Source organism: Magnolia sinica, chromosome 1 (assembly GCF_029962835.1).
Source record: "Magnolia sinica isolate HGM2019 chromosome 1, MsV1, whole genome shotgun sequence".
In the NCBI taxonomy this organism is placed as follows: domain Eukaryota; kingdom Viridiplantae; phylum Streptophyta; class Magnoliopsida; order Magnoliales; family Magnoliaceae; genus Magnolia; species Magnolia sinica.
In genome coordinates this window covers 79,367,460-79,377,654 of record NC_080573.1, presented here as the reverse complement: position 1 = coordinate 79,377,654, position 10,195 = coordinate 79,367,460, and the positions used below count along the sequence as shown (strand labels likewise).

Below are 10,195 nucleotides of genomic sequence, written 5' to 3'. Positions count from 1 at the left end.
GTTAGAGAGTATGGCTGAATTGGCGTTTGAAAGCACGCCTGTAATTCAGGAGTTTGAAGATGTGTTTGAGTCGATTCTTGAATTACCTCCTCAGCATGAGATTGACTTTACTATTAATCTCATGCCTGGTGCGGCGCCCATTTCTTTGCCCACCTATCGTATGGCTCCGAGTGAAATGGAGGAATTGAGGAAGCAGATAGATGGTTTGTTGAATTTGGGCTTTATTCGGCCTAGTGTGTCTCCTTGGGGAGCACCTGTCTTGTTTGTGAAGAAGAAAGATGGTTCCTTGCGATTATATATTGATTATCGCAGGTTGAATCTGGTAACTGTGAAGAATAAGTACCCTTTGCCCAGGATTGATGATCTGTTTGATCAGTTGAAGGGGGCATGGTACTTTTCGAAGGATGATCTGCAGTTAGGGTATCACCAGTTGCTCGTTAAGAATGAGGACGTGCAGAAGACCGCTTTCAGGACTAGCTTCGGTCACTATGAGTTCCTTATGATGTCGTTCGGTCTTACGAACGCACCGGCCATGTTCATGGATCTAATGAATAGGGTATTTCTTCCATTATTGTTCCGATTCGTCATTGTCTTTATCGATGACATCTTGATATATTCTACGAGTCGGGAAGAGCACGAGGAGCACTTAAGAGCGGTTTTGGATACTCTCGGGAAGAATCAGCTTTTTGCGCAGTTCAAGAGTGTGATTTCTGGAAAGAGGAAGTCAAGTTCCTGGGACATGCAGTGTCCAAGGAAGGGATAGCTGTCGATCTTACTAAGGTAGTTGCAGTTCAGGACTAGAAGCAGCTTGGTTCAGTTACTAAGGTAAGGAGCTTTCTGGGTCTAGCAGGCTATTATCGACGCTTCATACGAGACTTCTCGAAGATAGCCAGACCGTTGTTGCAGTTGACACGAAAAGATTTGAAGTTTGCTTGGAATGAGAGGGCGGAGGTAGCTTTTCAAGAGCTGAAGGACAAGTTGACATCTGCCCCTGTGCTAGTATTGCCAGAGCAAGGGGTTAAGTATACGATATATACTAACGCCTCTCACGTTGGACTGGGTTGTGTCCTTATGCAAAAGGACAGGGTGATTGCTTATGCTTCGAGACAGTTGAGGAAACATGAAGAGAATTACCCTACACACGACCTGTAGTTGGCAGCTGTCATTTTCATATTAAAGCTCTTGAGACATTACCTCTACGGAGAGGAGTTCGATCTCTTTTGTGACCACAAGAGCCTTAAGTATATTTTCACGCAGCGTGACTTGAATATGAGGCAGCACCGATGGATGGAAACATTGAAAGACTTTAAATTCGATGTTTCTTACCATCCGGGTAAGGTGAACCTTGTGGCAGATGTGTTGAGTCGCAAGAAGGCTATAGAGTTTGCAGCTCCGCTAATGATAACAGAATGGGATATGTTGGAGTTTGTATGAGACTTTGAGCAGAAACTTACAGGTATGAGGTTATCGCACACATTCATGTACAGCCCCTCATTGACAAGAAGATCGTTGCAGCTCAGGCAGATGATGAGCTTTTGGCGAAGATGAGAAAGCGGGTTGGTACGGATGAGAACTCTAAGTGGAGTATTAGTTCTGATGGGGGCCTACGTTTTCGTGGCCGATTATGTGTCCTAGACATTCCTGACTTGAGATGGGAGGTTCTCGAGTTAGCCCATAGTTCTAAGCTTACGATGCATCCTGGTAGCACGAAGATGTATCAGGATATGAGAAGATCTTATTGGTGGGACAACATGAAGTTTCATATTGCTGAGTTTGTGTCTCGTTGTCTCACGTGCCAACAGGTCAAGGCAGAGCATTGCCGACCTCCTGGGTTGCTTCAGCCCATGCCCATAGCAGAATGGAAGTGAGACTTCATCTTTATGGATTTTATTTCTGGGTTGTTGAGAATGAAGAAGGGACATAACTCTATCTGGGTGATCGTCGGCCGATTGACGAAGTCGGCTCATTTCTTACCGGTCAGAGTCACAAACTCTTCAGACGAGTTGGCTAGGTTGTATATCAAGGAGATTGTACGTCTGCATGGAGTTCCCTTGGAGATTGTATCTGATAGAGACACGTATTTTACATCTATCTTCTGGACTCGTATCCAGGAAGCGATGGGTGTGAAATTGAAGTTCAGCACCGCGTTTCATCAGCAGACAGATGGGCAGACAGAATGTGTGAATCAGGTTTTGGAAGACATGTTGCGAGCTTGTGTTTTGGATTTCAAGGACAGTTGGGATGATTGTCTCCAGTATGCAGAGTTCGCGTATAACAACTGTTTCCAGGCGAGTATTGGCATGGCTTCCTAAGAGGCGTTGTATGGTCGCTCGTGCAGAGCACCGCATTACTGGGCAAAAGTTGGCGAGCATAGTTTGATTGGCCCGGAATTGGTGCAGGTGACTTCAGAGAAAGTTGACATTATTCAACGTCGACTTCGGACAGCCTAGAGTAGGCAGAAGAGTTACGCTGATACGAGGAGGTGACCGCTTGAGTTTGAGGTTGAAGACCATGTATTTCTTAAGGTTTCTCCTATGAAGGGAGTTCTGTGGTTCGGTAAAAAGGGAAAGCTTACCCCGAGATTTATTGGTCCATTTCAAATTCTGGATCGAGTGGGAGCGGTAGCATACTGCCTTGCTTTGCCCTCACCTCTTGTGGGCGTGCATAACGTATTTCATGTTTCTATGCTAAAGAAGTACGTTCCTGATCCTTCACATATTATCAGTTGGGAGCAGGTGCAGTTGAGTGAGGATGCCACATATGTACTGCGACCGACGCATACTCTAGACAGGAAGGAGCAGGTATTGCGTAGCAAGGTCATCCCTCTTGTGAAAGTTCTATGGACGCATCATAGTGAAGAAGAGACTACTTGGGAAACCGAAGCTGAGGTCAGAAAGAGCTACCCTCAGATCCTTGAGGAATATGAGAAGGTATGAATTTCGAGGATGAAATTTTCTTTAAGGGGGGTAGATTGTAATGACCCGAAAAATTTTGTGCCAAGACCCGAGTACTACCTCTATTTTCCTTGGAAGCTTTTGTGGGGTAATTAGCGCTAAACTCGATTGCTTGTGAAATTAGCATCAATCACTTTAAATTTCATCTGCATAACTCAAAACCTGTAGAATCATTAGTGCTAGGTTACTCTGAAATCTGGGATTCATCGCTAAATCCAGTTGCTCTTGGGAATTTTTGAAAGTTCTGGATCGGACACGGACCGCGCGTCGAAAGTCCGATAACGATGATCTTAGGCTGTATTGGTCACCATGTTGGACTTGGCATCACCTCAAAAATCAAGTCCAGATGATGTTCTAGGTCGATTTGATTGAGTCCAAAGTGAAGAGTGTGAGAATGGTGAGAAATTAAATCATATTTTATGAAATCTGACTCGTGTCGCTTGTGCGACGATTTTAAGCAATCTGACCATTGGATTCTGACCCAATTTCACCCTCGGATCAGGGAAGGTGCCCCAGACATGTCCTTGTGCTTGTGGACCTGATCGAGTTTCGGTGACCATTGAATTGAGTGTGGTCCGCCACAGCTGATCTGTAGATCCGATCGGTATGAAAACTCAGTCTGACCTAGATCCATGGTCAGTGAGCTTAAGTCCGACCTCTCGTGGAAAAAAGCCCACTGGAAATGTTCCGTTGGATCGAGAGAGGCCTGTTTTGGTTATAACCTAAGTATACCTTGGCCCTGGGGTTATTTTCACCACTGTTAGGCCTATATATAGACCTTAAAACCCTAACTCTTTTTTCCATACGAATTTCCTAACCCTAGCTAAGAAAGAGAGAGGAAAAGAGAGAGAAACTGAGAGAGAAGTTGGTGAATCATCTTAGATTCTTTCCTGTTCTTCTTCATCCTTAAACCATCACCTTTGAATCGTTTTTCCGGTGATTCTAACTTCATCCTTGGGTAAGTTAACCTAACCCTAATCTGTGTTAGAGCTTAGAATAGCCTTTGTGTTATTGTAGCTCATTTTTATTCTTGCTTTAGGTTATCTTGCCGCCGTTGATGAAGACATATCGTCTGAATCAGTTCGGTGTTCTATTTCTGGTTTAAGGTGCGGACTTTAATTGCATAGGCTATGGTTTTCAAGGCTTTCAATGTTAACTAATGGTTTATTCTTGTTATGGATGAAATTTCACATGCCAAATACTATTTTTTGTTCCTGATATGCATGTGTTATATTGCGATTTGTGTATTATATGTATATGTAGGAAGTACCGTATACGTATAAAATATGCACATTTGTTTGCCATGATTATTTGTCGTGTATTTATGCTAGATGTATGTGTGACAACTCCTTGGCAAAAGGAATTGTCCAAATGCGTGTATTTCAACATACGTCATGTATGTTGCTCTATGTATTCTAAGTGTTTGTAGAAATGTCTGAATGATCTAAAGTGTAATATATCAACCTAGTATGGGTGTTGAGAAGCGATTCTCAACTCTCTCATTAGTGTGTATGATTTCCTTCATGTAAGTTACATTCCTTGTTGTTTAATTTCAAGTATTACTTATGTGAAAATCCATGTTAAGTTGATATTCTTCAAATGCTCATGTACCACATGATTTTAGTTGTTGTTCCATTACTATCCTAAATTGTTAATATGAATATCTGTTGTAATGGAATATGTTTGGGACTATGAATAGTCCAAGAAATCGATAATCGGCCTTGAGATTGTGGTCGAGGCTCCTTTCGCCACAAAGGACGTAATTTGACGAACCCGAGTCATAGTAGAGTTGTAGACAGCGGTTTGGCCACATGGAGTGTTTGCGCGCTCTATGTCATTCAACCCAACGTGCGCTCATGCTAGTCGAGTTCGTCAAGTAACCCGATTGTCCAATAAATGTTCACCATGTATGGACGCTATTGTTTGAATCTACGGTTCCAAACTTACCAATGAAATCCTGTTAACCATGGTACCTTGATCCGCTAAGACTCATGAGCCAGACATGGTGTTATGGGACACCGTGGTCGAGCTGTCAGCCTACGCTGGGGTGACGAGACTCCCCATAGTGACCAGTGAGCAACCAAACTCGTGAGCTGATTATGGTGGTATGGGACACTATATTCGTGCTGTCAGCCTACATTGATTGGTGACGAGCCCTTTGTAGTGACCTTGAGCATACCTGGATACCACATTGAGGTGACGAGCCTTATTGTAGTAACGAAGGTATGATAGGCGTGCATTGATTGGTGCGAGCCCTTTGTAGCGACCTAAAACCATATAATCATATGAGATTGTCTAGGACTGACGACCCTAGAATGGATCACTGTTTGGATGGTGATATGAGGAAGGTACCTTAGCTTCCCAATCCTGTTGTATGAAAAGGACTAATAACAACTTGATAAGCATGTTCATGCACCGCATTTGCATGTGCCTGAAAGAGGTAGCGCACTTTGAGGCGATGTCATGCGTAACGTAAGATGAAGACGCTAAGGGTGTACGCATGAGGGCACACATCATTCTACATACATCCTTGCATTAATAAGAGTACTTAGGACATGTTTGATTGTTTTGCTTTATCATTACTGCTTGATTGAATTGATAACATGTTAACCTTTGCTTTATTGTTCCACTGAGTTGATTACTCATCCCCTCATTCTGGGGCGGTGTTTAAACACCCACCAGACTCTGTCTTAGTTGCAGATGTTGATGAGTCCTCTGAGGCAGAGCAGGAGATCGAGGATGATGAGGCTGTTTTTTCTTTCATGCAGTTTTCAGGCGGGTTCTAGTGAGCCTTGTTCTGATGCGTGGGATTCTGGGATTTCTTTTGGGAATAGATAATGTAATTTGATACTTGTAATTTTGATAGCAACACTTGTAATATGACCTGGTATGTATATGTATTTCAGGGATTTGCACATGTACACATATATTTCTTTAAGTCTTCTGCTTGCGTTCTTCACTTATCCCTGAATTATGTTTGTAGTTTGGCTTAATCTATTCCATGTTTTATGTACTCATACAGACAACATACATCCATCACTCAATATGTTGCATAAGTGATGTTTTGAAACTCGGGAGCTGAGTTATGCTCGACCCCCAAATTTTAGGGCGTTACAATACCTTATTGTCACATCTTATTATCGTTCATGGAGGCTGGAGTGAATGTATTGATTAGATCCATTGCACTTGTTTGCTTATGAAAGTAGTTAGTATTAGGGATGAGATTTAATTCAAACTGAAAAAATCTCAAAGCTTATATGCTTTTGGCGAAGTTGATGTCACCTACATTATGTTGATTTGTGCAGGTCAGAAGTTATAGGTGAGCTAAAAGGGGAAAGAAATGAAGAATTGTCCCAATTCAAAGCTCAGCCTCTAAATAAGAAGGTATCATTAATTATCACTGTATCTGGATCTTGTTCTTGTATATAGTCATATCTCAACAATCTCTATCTAATGTTGTGACCTAGATACTGTCGAGTAAGGGGGATATGGGTGTCTTTATAAGTACCAAGAGAGAAACCACAGTACCCATGTATGCCATTGTTCTCATTTAAGGTGGTGCATGATTTGTAATTTTCTTTGAGTTTTTTTTTTTTTTTTTGCAAGTGTTTCCTTACCATTATCATTTTAAACTTCCCAACAGGAATTTGATTTCCAGACAGACAAGAGCCTTCAGCAGAATCCACCAATAGAACTGTTCAAGAAGGTAGATGTGAAATGTCTGATTATGTGGCTGCTATGATGAAATTGCTTGTTGTAAACTAGGAGGAGCTTTCATGTCCCAACCTTTTATACTTCTTCTATCCATATATGTTACTAACTTATCCTTCCTTTCTAATGGTAAAATGCTAGCTCTCGTTGAAGTCTGAACTTCAGCAGCAGAATACCATAGCTGAGTCGGCATTGTCTCATCCCACTCGTATATTGATTAAGGTTTTGGTCTGTTTCTTTTTGTTAAATTTTCTCTAAGTGAATAGTTTGTTGTTGTGTTATAAGCATCATTTCTATGATTTTCATTTCCTTCCTAGTATTTCACGGGGGCATGTGTTATTATTGTCAGGGCTCAAAGGAGAATAGATATTCTTTACAACAACAAAACAAGGTAACTTGCAAAGGCAATGCCAAGAAAATAAGGTAACATCTATCGTTCTCAAATTATTTGGTTCTCTTTAGTCTTTCTGCTCTTTTAAACTGGAGCCATTTTTATTTTTTTTACAAGCTCTATTCTGGTCTTCCTGTATTATGTCTCTTCAATGGTAATTTCCTTGTTTATGTGAACTCTGATCTGTAGATCTCAGACATGAGTAAAGAAAAACTGCAAAGGCATGGGGCAAAGCAGACTCAATATTACTCATGTATTAGAGACCATGATTCCTAAGGACTTCTTAAATTGCCAGAGAATAGGGAAGGTGCTGACTGCAAAAGCAAGTAGGTATCTTGGTTGAATTGTGATAACGAATGATCTTTTAAGAAGCTACTTGCAACTTTTTTTGCATATACAATGTTTACATCATCAACCCTTTTTGCAATTATAATTTTATTTTATTTTTTGTGCCACAACATTAGTTGGGAATGCATGCTCATGACTGTATCCTCTATAGCTTACAAGGCACTTGATATAGGAGATGTAGAGCTATTATTATAGCTTGCAAATGTTTCAAGCGAATTAATCCTTGTGTTTAGTTCCTGCCCAAACTCCACCTGTTAGTTACATACATGAAACAGGATTTGTAAAGCTGCCTCTAAATATCTGGGACAAGGTTATGATGATTCTGATGATGATATGGTTCCCACTTGTGCTCAGTTACCATTCTACAATGCCATGAAAATGGAATATGAGACTTTTTTATCATGGTTTTTGGCAATTTTCATGCTATGAAGGTTCTTTTAGATTAAGTATATTGAGAATCTACTGGAAGCATGGTTAGATTCTCACCCAAGATGAGCTGCCACTATAGATGTCTCATATTTCATTCTTAAAAAAGTTATCTCATATTTTTTGTCCTACTGTGTGCATGTGGAATTATGGATGGCTTGCCTGAGATGGTACTACTGCATTTATAATTTTTTTTTAATGTAATGGATGATGGCTTGTGTATTGTTACTCTCAGCCAATACTTAAGAAGTTTTGTTTCACGAGCTGCACAATATGTGCTTTGTGACCAAGATTTTTAATCACAACTTGATCTTCAAGAAGTGCTAAACCTGTGTTGATATATGTTTCGGGATACATTCGTTGTGAATAAATTTGGCTCATCTTCTGTGCAGAGGTCCGCGATGGGCAAGTGTAAATTTGGGAATCTTCATCTGCATGCAATGTTCCAGAATCCACAGAAGTCTAGGAGTACACATATCAAAGGTGATATCCCCAATTTGTATGGTTTACTGTAGATTAAGCCCAGTTTCGCTGCATGAAAGGTTATGGAATCTTATGTTGTATCAATTCTGTATGTTTAAAATATTGAAACTCATCTTCAATCGCTTTTCCTCTTTTCTTTTCTTTTTTGATAGTTCTTCCTTCAATTTACTGAAGCTTCTTCCATTGAAGGGGACACCATCCTTAATGCTTGGTAACTTGGCCCCTTCGGAGCTCCTAACATTGAAATCACCCTCCTTGGTAGCTAAACCTCTTTTCAGGTCTTCTATATAGCTTATTGATTTTTGAGCTTGTACCATTTCTTGCTTCTTCCACTAGTGCTGTCAACTACTCCTATGCAATTAAAGTAAGACCTAAATGTTGTTTAGGGAGTAAAGCTTCCATGAATAACTGATTCTCCTGGTGATAGCCGGTTTCTTGAATAGATACCCCACCTAGTTGTAGCTCTTTCTGAACTCTTGTAATAAAGTTCTGATTTCAAATCCACTTTGTTCCATAGAGACTAAAATCCACTTGATTTCAAATCCATATTTCTAAACCAGCCTTTATAGTTTGGATCAAGAGAATACTTTGGAAATGAATTCTAACTACATGAAAATTGAGTTAGCCACTGTTAGAGAAAAAAGCAGCTGTGAATTTGATTTTCATTTCCAAGGATTTTCTCAAAAAAGGCAGTAGCAAAACTCTGTTTTAAACCCAATCATCATCACAATAGTCACATTCAGGTTGTCTGTTGCAATTTTGGTAATGGTGCTGAAACTTCCCATAGAATGGTGCTGGAAGCTTTCTCTGGCTCCATATCCAGATACCCTGGATTCAAAAGAATTGAGAAATAGAGAAATCTTTGTAATATTTTCTGACCTAATAAATTTAAAACTCTACTGATCGATGACTATAATCATCATTGATTTACGTTTACATTGGTGCACTGATCCAAGAACATCAGTATGTGTTTCCTATGCTTTTGTGTGCATAAAGTTTTGTTTCTTTCCAGCATTGGATGTTAAAATTTGATTTTGTAATGTTTAGGAGTCTGTAAGTGAGAAAATTAAGGATGAGGTATTGGCAAAAGATCAGAAAGATGCCTTCAAGGTATTTCTATGCGATTTCATTTGTATAATTTTTTTGTTCTGTCAATGCAACTAGGAACAACATTGGTGCAGTTATCTTGCTCTAGGCACCTGTAGTCTTAGTATGTCTCATTGTCCTTCAATAATTTAATATATCGAGATTTCTTTCCCATCATCATTTACATTTTTCTTCTTAATCGATACTTGGAAGTTAATATAATCATTTATTTTGTTTTACAATCTTTAAAATCTTTATATGTAAATCTGTGCCCATATGCATTGTCGGAGAAACTAAAAAACTTACTCATTCTCAGATTGCATTGTGGAATATGCATCCATTATTCAAAGAAAGGGCGACATTTTAAGCACTCACACTCTCTCTCCTTGTTAGTTAAATTGGTGAGTCTTCTTTCCTTCATACTATATGATTCATTGATGAAGTGGCCTGGCCATTTAGACAGGCCCATGTTTATATATTATCTCGAAATTGATGAAGTAGATCCGGATGTTAAGCGAGGGTCCCTGGAAGGTGGGAACTGCTGTTATGACTATGATGAAGCTGTCCATTTCCTATGGACAGCAATATGGGTGGCCTGGCCATTTGAACAAGCCCATGTTTATATATTATCTCGAAATTGATGAAGCAGATCCGGATGTGCGTCGGAGCTATCCAGATGTTGAGCGGGGCTCCCTGGAAGGTGGAACCACTGTTATAACCATGAAGAAGTTGTCCATTTCCTATGGACACCAATATGGGTGGCCTGGCCATTTGGACAGGCCCGTGTTTATGTATT

At 40.2% G+C, this 10,195-nt stretch overlaps 1 long non-coding RNA gene across 2 annotated transcripts; it reads left to right on the top strand.

The window, feature by feature from the left end:
* Positions 1-6,100: 6,100 nt before the first annotated feature.
* LOC131249052 (uncharacterized) lies at positions 6,101-9,774 on the top strand. 2 transcript variants are annotated; one of them, XR_009172679.1, is made up of 8 exons: positions 6,101-6,338; positions 6,422-6,660; positions 6,807-6,887; positions 7,015-7,056; positions 7,246-7,382; positions 8,223-8,313; positions 9,478-9,523; positions 9,716-9,774. It is a non-coding gene; the product is annotated as an uncharacterized LOC131249052 (long non-coding RNA). The 2 variants fall into 2 exon arrangements; XR_009172667.1 differs by having other exon boundaries at positions 6,104-6,660; positions 9,716-9,771.
* Positions 9,775-10,195: the final 421 nt, after the last annotated feature.